The sequence below is a fragment of the Capricornis sumatraensis genome, chromosome 15 (genome assembly GCF_032405125.1).
Source record: "Capricornis sumatraensis isolate serow.1 chromosome 15, serow.2, whole genome shotgun sequence".
Classification (NCBI taxonomy): domain Eukaryota; kingdom Metazoa; phylum Chordata; class Mammalia; order Artiodactyla; family Bovidae; genus Capricornis; species Capricornis sumatraensis.
Genome location: NC_091083.1, coordinates 25,807,936 through 25,818,220, shown reverse-complemented (window position 1 = coordinate 25,818,220; position 10,285 = coordinate 25,807,936).

The window sequence follows — 10,285 nt, the reverse complement described above, 5'->3', positions numbered from 1 at the left end:
GATGGGCCTTTGTACTAAGGAGGATTAACCATCAACCATAATTACGGGCTGGTGCCTCCAGGAGCTTTCCTCCCAAATCAGAGAAGGGTACATTTTGGGAAGGCTGCTCCTTGCTTGTGTATTGGTCTTTGTTTCAGTCACTCTGGGATGAAGCAGTTGCGTTCGCCCAGTTCTCTCACTGAAGTCCAGGGGGAGAGGCACAGTATGGTTTACAGAGGATTGATTCACAATAGCAGGACATAAGAACAGCCGTTGAGGCTTCGGAGGGGAGAAATATTTTTGAAATGTCATTCTGGGGCCAAAAGTATGAAACCCATCATATATACAGGCACAAATACCCACTGCTGCACATGGTTTTGTGAGTGACTTCAGAATTGGGAAGGGATTTTCTGTTCCTTTTGCTACCAAATCCAGCTCTTAAACATTCATGCTATGGACTGTGTTTCTCTCAGTCCAGGAATCTGTTTAGGGATTTGGGGTAGTCGCTGAGGAGGCTGCTTGCGGGGGGTGGGTGGGTATGTTTCCAGTCACTGCCTAATGGGCAAGGCCTGGGCTCCTCACACTGGGGACATCAAGTCTGCTGCTGGGGACGCACTGCTGGGTGCCTGTATGTAGCAGCCGCAGCCGCCACAGCTGCCCCTGCCTCCTCCTCCAGTGTGGTCGCCACAAATCTGGGAAAGAAATGCAGCATCATACAAAGGATTTCTTTAATGAGGATGAGTTCCTTAGAGTGACTGGGGGCTGTGGCTGCTGCTCAGGCCTCTCCTTCCCTTTCCAGACCTTTCCCTACCCGCTGTATCCTCCCTTATACGCTAGTCTGAGATTGGAAAAGTCCGCCACCCCCAACCCAGAGGTTGATCTCTTTACTTTTTAATTTTTATTGATCTATTTATTTACGGCTGCACAGAGTCTTCGTTGCTACGTGGACTTTTCTCTGGTTGCAGCAAGAGTGGACTACTCTCTAGTTGCAATGTGAGGGTTTCTCATTGTGGTGGCTTCTCTTGTTGTGGAGCACTGGCTCTATCTAGGGCACAAGGGCTTCAGTAGTTGTGGCACGTGGGCTCAGGAGTTGAGGCACATGGGCTCAGTAGTTGTAGTTCCCTGGGCTCTAGAGTGCAGGCTCAATAGTTATGACTCACAGGGCTTAGCTGCTTTGCAGCATGTGTGATCTTTCTGGACCAGGGATTGAACATCTCATTCTCTGCCACTAAGCCACCAGGGAAGCCCTCCCACCCTACTTCCCCCACCCCCTCACCCCCCAAGAGGCTGATTTCAACTTTACCCTGGAAGCTGAGTGAAGATAGACCGCAAGGTGTGAGTAGGCTGGAATCCCTGAGCAGGGCAAAACAAAATACATTTCTTTCCATCTATCTATCCATCTGCTACTTCCCCTCTTCCTTCTCTGTCGTCAGTCTTCCAGTCTTCTAGTCATCTTCTTCCATCCTACTTAGGATGGCTAACTCCCACTTGGAGCATGGTCCTAGGGACTCGCCATATTTCTGTACGAAGCTCTTCTTACCAGGGACGAGTCAAGGAAGTAGGAGCCCTAAGTCTCCCATTTCCTTTGCCCCTGAGTCAGGCTGACCATGGTTGGGTTAAGGCCGAGGTTCGTTGTGCAACTCAGCTCTTGGGCTCCTATAGCTGGAAACCACCAGGTTCTCTGCAGAATGATGACCTGCTACAGGGGGACCAAGCCAACCCCACAAAGCTGTTTATTTCCCTAGAGTTACATAGTTCCTTCCCATCTTGAGGTTAGGGAGAGAGAGTGGGTTGGGTCCATACAGGACCATGAGCAAACTATCACTCAAAAAAGTTACTTTGAGAAGCTAGAGTTTTTGAAACCATTTACTTCTCTTCTTGAACGTGGGGAAGACTGAGTTAGGGGCAATTTGGATAAGAAAGGAATATCTCTGTTTTGCTATGATCCCCCTTGGGCCTCTTTTACTTTGCATTTCTTTTCCTTCTTCTTCTTCATCATCAATGTCAAGTTAGGAAGAAGGGCAGGTAGAAGGCACCAGTGGCCTTGTGCTATGAGGACCTGCTGAAGTTGACTTGAGGCTAGGCTGTGTCTGGGCAGGTGGCTGGGAGTGAGAGATTCCTGCTCTGGTATGAGGAGAGGGTATCTGGAGACAAGGTATCCCCTCGGTAGGGATGCTCCAGCCCAAGTTACTGAAGAGCAGGTTCTGCATCCAGGCCCTAAGCTCAGGGGTCCTGAAAAACGTGCCCTGCTCCAAGGTACCTGTTGCTTAAAGCTGGCTGGGGAGCCTATTGTAAGTCTTCGGGGTTAGGTCTGGCTTCCCCTGGGGCTGCTGGATTCACCTGTCATTACGCTCACTGCCCAGGGACCCTGACAAACCTCCACAATGTGAGTATGAAAAAAGGGCGCTTAAGGTTCACTGATCTGTGTGTAGAACTTTGCAAAACTGCAAATAAGCGAGGAAATTTGTCTATTCTTGGTAAGGGAAATACAAGTTTGCACTTCACATGGAAGCATGAGAAAAAGAAGGGGGGAAAACTTCTGGCCAAAAGCCCCACTGTAATCTCCAGAACAATTTCATTTCCTCTGCAGCACCCTGGCTACCCTAGCCGAGGCCTCCGAGAGGTCAGGGAGGAGAAGGAGCTTAAAAGCGGGGGTGGGGGAGAGGAGACGTGGCGAGGCCCCGGGCAAGGTCTCAGGTGAGGGCCAGGCCGGCTGCTGACCAGGGGACCGACGGGGTGGAAGGCCGCAGGACGGGGGAGGGGCAGAGCCTCGTCTTTTGGAAGGTTTTGGTGTTTTCGAGAGAGGGTTTTTCGCAAGAATTCGCTTGGCCTGCCTCCGGGGTAGCTTGCTGGCGCTTTTCCCCGCCCCTTCTTGCCGAGCAGGTCGCAGGGAGCTCGGGTTTCCGCCGAGGCCCTGCTCCCGGGCCGCCCGCGCTCCGCCCGCCTCGGCGCGCAGGCCTTTCCCGCTTGCTGAGAAAGGGAAAAGCGCGCGCTCCGAGTGGTGCGGGCTGGGAGCGCGTCCGTCCCAGGCTAGCGCAGGTCCTCCGTGGGAGCCGAGCTGCCCTGGCCTGCCCTATAAACCCGGCCGGCCGCCCAGGCAGGAGAGGGGGTCCCCGGGCAGTGGCTCCTGTCGGGGCGTCCGAGACCCCAGCGTGTCGCTCGGATGCTGGGAACCCGCCGGCTGCAGAGAAGCAGGCCCCGGGAAGCTGGTTCTCTCCCCCTCCAAAGGATGGTTGGTTGGAACTTTTGAACCTTTTGCTTTAAAGTGATTGATCATGTCCCACCAGAGAGCCGCTCCACCCCCGTCCCCATCTCCGCCGCCTTCCCTTGTCACCTCGGCTCTAACTGTGCGCAGAGACCTGCGGGAGCGAGGGTGGCGCGTTTGGAGATGGGAGCCGCCAACGCGAGCATTTGTGTATGAATGCTTGTCAAGCAGGCAGGGCCAGAGCGGTTGTCGCGATTTTGGATGAATCCTGGTGTAAGAACCCATTACAAGAGGGCAGGATAGCGTCTCCGCACCCGAAGTCCTCTAAGAGAAAGACGCAAGAGACGGCTTTTCCCAGGACCCCGTCTCAGCACGCCTGCCTCCCTCCATGGAAGGCCTCGCAGGAACCGGGCTCCACACTGGGCGCCTTCAGGGAACTCAGGATGAAGGCTCACAGCCTCTCTCTGACGTTGATCATTAATTTGGGCTGCTCGGAGCCAGTAACACACTCAACACCTCTGGCTTTGGAACTGTCCCGGAGCTGGGATCCAGGCTCAGATGACCCAGGGCTGCGGATGGGAAATGCCAGTTTCGTAGGCTCTGGGATGCGTCTGAGTGGGCTGCGCAGAGCTCCCGGGGCAAAGGTTGGCTCTTTCTCGCCCCAAACAAATACTTGGTTAACTAGTGTAGACTAAACACATTAATGTTATTAAATGGGGTAAAATAGACGGGGTTGAAAGTGGGGGCATGCCAACTGGACCCAGACCCGGTCATACTTCTCTTCCGGTGACAAGCCAGGACGCTCCCAACACGAAATAGAAATGTAACATTCAACTGGACGAATTAATTTTTGACGGATTTATGGTATGATTTTCTTTCAAGCGATATTCATTGGTTCTTTCGGTCTGTAGTGCAGTCCAAAGACAGAAATATAAACAAGCACTTTCTGCTTTGCAGAAACCCCTTAACAGTATCTCCCAAAGAAAGATCAAGAATTTTCCCTAGATAATGCCTCATATTCCGAATGACTGATCAGAGAACTTCGGTATTGTTAAATAAAATGAGAGGAAGGCGAGTGACGTGGGAGTCGAACAATGGCATTTCTGAATCAGTTTGCTTGATTGACATTTGGGAGCTTCATGACCCCAGGGAATAGGACTCATTATGGTGAATACACCAAAACATCAACCAAGATTAGAACTCTAGATCCTGTTTTAATCCCATTTCAGTCTAAATTATAGTGGGAAAATATAAAATACAAGAGACGAGAATTACTCCATCATATATTGACCTAAAGTTTTAATTGCTCCAAGGGGGAAATAAACGTGGAAAACCGATATTCTTTTCATCACTTTTAGGAGCAGCACTGACAATTAAGCAACGTGTGTTTGGGAGGGTAGGTACTAAGAATTTTAAGCAATTTGAAATATTTTATATTTATTTGGGGAGACATACTGAATAAATGTATAGGGAGCTTTTATGCATCTGTGAGAGGAAAAAAAATAATTCTTCTCTACTGGATAAGAAGCAAGGGTCATGAACAAATTGATGCTGAGAAATAATTAGATACCTTAAAGGCAGGGTCTAAATTTCCATTATTATTTGGAAGGCTTCTCTATTTCCTGGGAGGGGAACATTTTTAACGTCAAAAGTTGTGTTAAATGTAAATTTAACCCAGGAAATTGTTGAGAGCTGAACTGATCTTCAAGTTGGAAAAACTGAATGTGTTTGAGCAAAGTCTATTTTTCACCACAGAAAAGTGTGAGATAGTGTGGGCTCTGTGTTAGGTGAGAGTATAGTCTAAGGCAACTTCAGTTTACAAAAAATATTGATTCTTCAATGGAACTTATCCTTAAATCTCAAAAACGTGGAAGATTGGAAGTTTTAAGTATTATACATCAAACAGAACTGATGAACACAGGCAGATGAAACTGTGGTAAAAGATGTTACAGTTATATTCTCCCAATTTTTAGCAGATAACCTACAGCAAAGTAGTAGGGGAATGTAACAGGAAGACATAAAGATAGACCAAATATGTTATAAATGATGGCCTAGAAAGGGCTGTTGCACAATATAGGTTCACAATCTTATATACTGAGGGGTAGATTTTAATGGGAAGCCTCTCTGTTGCATGGGAACTGGGAATCATAAGAATTATTTATGCAGCAAGAAGGAACAAAAATTAATTATTAGGAGCTCAATAATCACCAAATAAACTCTGAGCTTTGAGGTTAAAAATAGACGACTATCTTCATGTTCAATTATACAGTATCAATTACTAATACAACTGATGTTTCAGAGTCTCAGCAAGACCAGATACCATCTTCTATGGAGATATCTTGGTATTAATTAATGACTGCTTTATTCTCATTATTCACAAGGAAAAATGGGGGTCGTGTCACACTAAAATTAAGATTATCTTAGTTTATCTGGGCTCTTAAACAAAGATCATTCAAAGTAATTATATTTTGAATTAACAGAGGTAGGCAATTTATCTCGCTATTTTTTGTTCAAAGACAGAAAATAAAGATCAGAAATAAGCAAAGTTTCATTTTGAAGACAGAAAGAACCAAACATGTCTTGACTTTTGCAATATTTCCCTTGCTAAAGGGGAGAAGAGGGAACCGTAAAAGACGTGACTTTGCAAAGTCAAGTCCTTTTTAAAAGACTCGGATCGAAATTCTTGCTATGCAACAAGGATTCAGGTTTGATTAATTTTCTGCAAGCGACGTGACAGCGGTGTTTTAAAAGATTAATTAAAATTGAAGTGATACGGAGCAGGAATTCAACCTGCAGAGGCGTCCCAGGCGCCTTGGGGGGCTTTTGCAAGCGACTCTCAAGCCCAAACTAACTGGCTTTCCCGAGCCTGGGACGTAACTCTCCGTCTCCTGGAGAGGAACGCGGAATTTGGCAAGGCGCCCGCCTGGCCGCCTGGCATTCCGAGCTGGCCGCCAGCTCTCGGGGGTGGGGACGGGGTGTGTCCCGGGGAACCCGCTGCGGAGAGAACTGCTGGCGCGGCTCTCCACAAGCCAGTAAGGTTCAGGGTCACGCCGAGAGGCCGGAGGAGACTCTGGGAAGTCTCCAACCGGTGGCCCCGGGCCTCCCAATCTCCGGGCGGAGCGGGGAGCGGGGTACCTACTTGGTAACCCGGATCGTGCAGAGCCCATTCTACGGTCGCAAGAGCGTGGGGCTCCTGCCTGGCGAAGGCGCATCTCCAACGCCTACGACGTGAAGGGCTCGGACGCTGGGCTGCGGCCGCTGGGCTGGGCTGCGGCCGCTGGGCCGGGCCGCGGGCGGGCCTGCACGGGCAGTCCTGCCTCTTCGGCTCAGAGTCGGGACTCCGGGAAGGCCCTGCACTGCTCAATCGCCCGGCCACGTCCCCTCACCTCTCCGCTCACTTTCTCGCCCCGGCTTCTGCCCTCCCCCCGCAGCCCTGTCCCCTCGCTCCACTGCGCGACGCCTTCGCCCGAGTAAGAAATTAGCTGCGTGCAGCTGTAACTGTACTGAAGGAGATACAATCGCGGGAGCCCTCGAGGTCGCGCGCTGCGGACCGGCGATGCGGGTGGCGCCCCAGAGAGTAGATGGGGGGAAGCAGGAAACGTTTGTTTGCAGTTCGCCTCGCCGGGGCACGAACTACAGTGTCTCTGTCTCTCCACTTGGGGGGCTCGGGTCCTGACCGTGAGACCGCATCACGCGGGCCGTCTCCAGACTGCGCGGGCGGGCTGGGTTGCGCGCGCGTAGGTGCACAGCCGCGTGGTGGGGGTGCCGGCCGGGCGGCCTCCGGGCTGGAGCCGCCCCTCCGCCCTGCTGCAGCGCCGGGAAACCCCTGCCTCTGCGGCGGGTGCAGGGGGAATGCGGACTAAAAGGGTCCCCGGGGATTCTCCGCGCAGCGGAGGCGACGTAGTTTCTCCTCCCCTTCCCTTCTGCCTCTCCCACTCTCTTCTCGGAGACCTCAAAGTGGCCGAGAAGTGGGAAGGGAGGCCGGTATACAGACGGCGAAGGCCTGGAAGCGGGAACCGGGGGACTCCAGGCGGGACAGGAGGCACTGGGACGCGGAAAGGGGGCGTGGGGCCAGGAGGACTTGGCTGAGGCGGGCTGGGCGGAGGCGAAGCGAGAGTCCCTTCCTCTCCGAGTAGCGCAGGGGGAACCTCTTCCCCCGGGAACCCCCTACCCAGCAGCTCCCAACCTCGAGAACAAAGAGTCTGGGAAGCACGGTCGGGGTCGGGGAGCGGAGGTGGAGGGAGGCAGGAAGGCAGGCAGTGGGGGCAGGGAAGGACGCCTCGCCACATTTCCTCTCGCGGCCGAATGACGGAAAGCTCCCTCCAGCAGACGCCTCACAGAGGCCGCTTCCAAATCCGGGAGGGCTCGGGTTCCTTACCTAACGGCTGCACTCGCTCCCTTCCTCCCCCAGCGTCCCCACCCACTCCGGGGACCGGGGCCCGGGAGCTGCCAGGCGGGCGGCTCGCCGCGGCGAGGGCGGAACCGCGGGGCAGCAGCGCCTCCTGCAGGTGCCGGGCGCCTCCGCAGCCGCTGCGCAGGGCCGACCCTTAAGGTGGAACTGGCCTCGTTCCCCACCCGCGCTTTCGGCTATTCCGCAACCTTGCTTCCACCCGCGGCGTCTCCCTCAAGAAGCAGGCCTGGCGGTCCAGAAGGGTCGGAGTCTGATGGTTCCTGCTGCTATTTCCTTGATCCCTTGACCCCACTATCTGCAGATCCTAGTCTGCGGATGCCCCGGTATCGATTTCGACAATCACAACTGATAATTCCCTGCTGGTGTAAAAGGATGCGTAAGTCACGCGTCTGGGCTGAAAGACCAAAACGGCGTTTCTTTAACTTAAAAGCAAACTTTTATTTTCGTTTATTAAAATCAGAAGGCCTGCAGGGAAGGGTCGCCGAGGGTTGTTGGCCTGTCCCTGGGTCTTCCGGATGCAAGGGTTCTGGATGAGCCTGGCGGTCTGGGAATCGCATTCAGCGCCCACACCCCGCAAACTCTTGGTCAGGTGCAGGTGCAAGACGCCGGGGAGGAGCCGTGGTCCCATAGGGCCCTCCTTTTGCATCTCCGGCTTCCCGGTTTCAGCTTACTCTCGCTGGGAGGGCTAGTTAATTTGGTGAAAGCAAAGAACGTGGAGAGGATAGAAGAGCAGTTTTTTTCTTTTCGTTTTAGCTAGATGTGCGTGTGGGTATGAACTCATTGATTATTAGACAAGTGACCTCATCGAACTCGAGATTCCTGGGGAAAGCCTACGAGGCCGGGACGTAGCCCGGGAAAACCCCGAGCAGGGAACGAACAAGCCAACTCTGGTTCCGGTGCCATCAGCAGTAAATTTCTTTCCTTTGCTCTTCGTTCCTCCGCATCTTGGAGAGGGGTCCCTCAGGGGTTGTCCCAGGATTTCCGCACACCCAGGGTAGTCTCAGAAGAAAGCTCAGGTCCCGGCGCCGGGAGGGCGCGGGGGAGGGGAGGCTGTGCGGGCAGGAGCTTGGAGTCTACCTGCCAGGTGGGAACCTGCCTCCCCTGACCCCCCAGCCTCGGCTCCGCCCCCCGGGGCCCCGCCCCAGCGAAGCCGAGGCTGCGGGTCTGGCCCCCGCGGGAGGAGCTCGCTCTGGCAGGTGCCGCAGGGTCACGCCTGCCCCGGGGGTTGCAAACCGCAAGCGAAAGTCGAGAAGGGTTGGAGCTTTGCCTCTAATCCGTTTTACACTGTGAAAACCGCAAAGCTGTCGCCTAGCCGGCCACTTTTTAATTGGGAGGCAAACAGACGAAAAACCAAAACAAACGCGCGAGCTGACTTTTCTTGTGTTTTTCTTTCTCAATGAAGAGCCCGTTCTCTGGTGAAGAGGGAAACGGGTCCGCGCCCACGTTTGCTCCCCTTGGGGTCTGGACTGGCGGCGCCCCCAGCGCGAGGGGCGGCCGGGACTGGTGCCTCTCCCCACCCTTTCCCCCACCTCGTGGTTCTCCACGCGAATCCAGTCTCTCCACGAGTCGCCCTGGGGCCAAACGCGCCGCGATGGCGCTTTCTCACTGGGGCCGAATGGCAGACAGATGGGGGTGCTTGAGCGCTGGGAACTCGAAGCAGTGAATTATCCCCGGACCCAGGTTCCCCGGTCGCCAGGCGCGGGAGGAGGAGGGGTTTGGGCCTCCAGTCCGCGGTCTCGGAGATCCCAAACTGACGACAAGAAGCACTTGTATTCTCGTAGCTTTCCCTGGGGGAAAGCAGACTAGTAGACACACCGCGCCGCGCCTCAGCAAGTTCTCAATTTGCCAAGAGCCCTGCTGGGGCTGCTCCGCCCTGGGGGGAGGCCCTAGAGAAGTAAGAGCGGGGGTGCAGGAGACCTCCCGGGTCAAGTGGGCCGAGTTTCAGAATAGCCAGTGTCGCCTTATCACGTTGATATGTTAAGAAGGGTCCTTCGTGGAAAACCAGTTTTAGTCAACTTTGTTGTCCTGGAGTTATAAGGAGGGAAGGGAAGCAAAAGGAGACAGACCTTATTAAAAAAACTTCGGGAAATGGAGTGGTCAGATGGTGGAGAGGGAGGAAGGCAAGAAAGGATAGCGAAGGCTTTCCTTCTTCCTTCTTTAAAAGCCCAGCACTTTTTTTTTTTCTAAATCAAAATAGAGAGCCAATCTTTCTTGGAGCATGGTTAGGTTACTGAGAGATACTGTTCATTAGTTCACTTTTAAAGAATTTGCTAGGTTGAACAAAATTTTTAGAAGGATCTTTCTCATCCACCCCCTGCTTGAGCTCAACTCATTTTGATTTGAGATAAAAATTTCAGAAGAGAAAATGTGTGCATGTATCTGTACATATATACACATGCAACGGAGTTTATATGCCCTCTAGTCTATTTCTAAGACAAGCAGTTATATAGGAAATTACATATGAGGGCTGATTTTTTTCCTAGTATTTTGTTACCAGAGAGGAGTCTTGGATTATCTTTCTCTTCATTACCCATTAATAAATCTAAGAGAGACCTCATTGTACAATTGTGTCTCTTTTCCCTCTCTCTTTCTGACTTTCTTTCCCACACATTAACACACACACACACACACACACAATACACATTTTGTGCAGATTTTCCCCTAATCAACCTGTAATATATCATGTATAA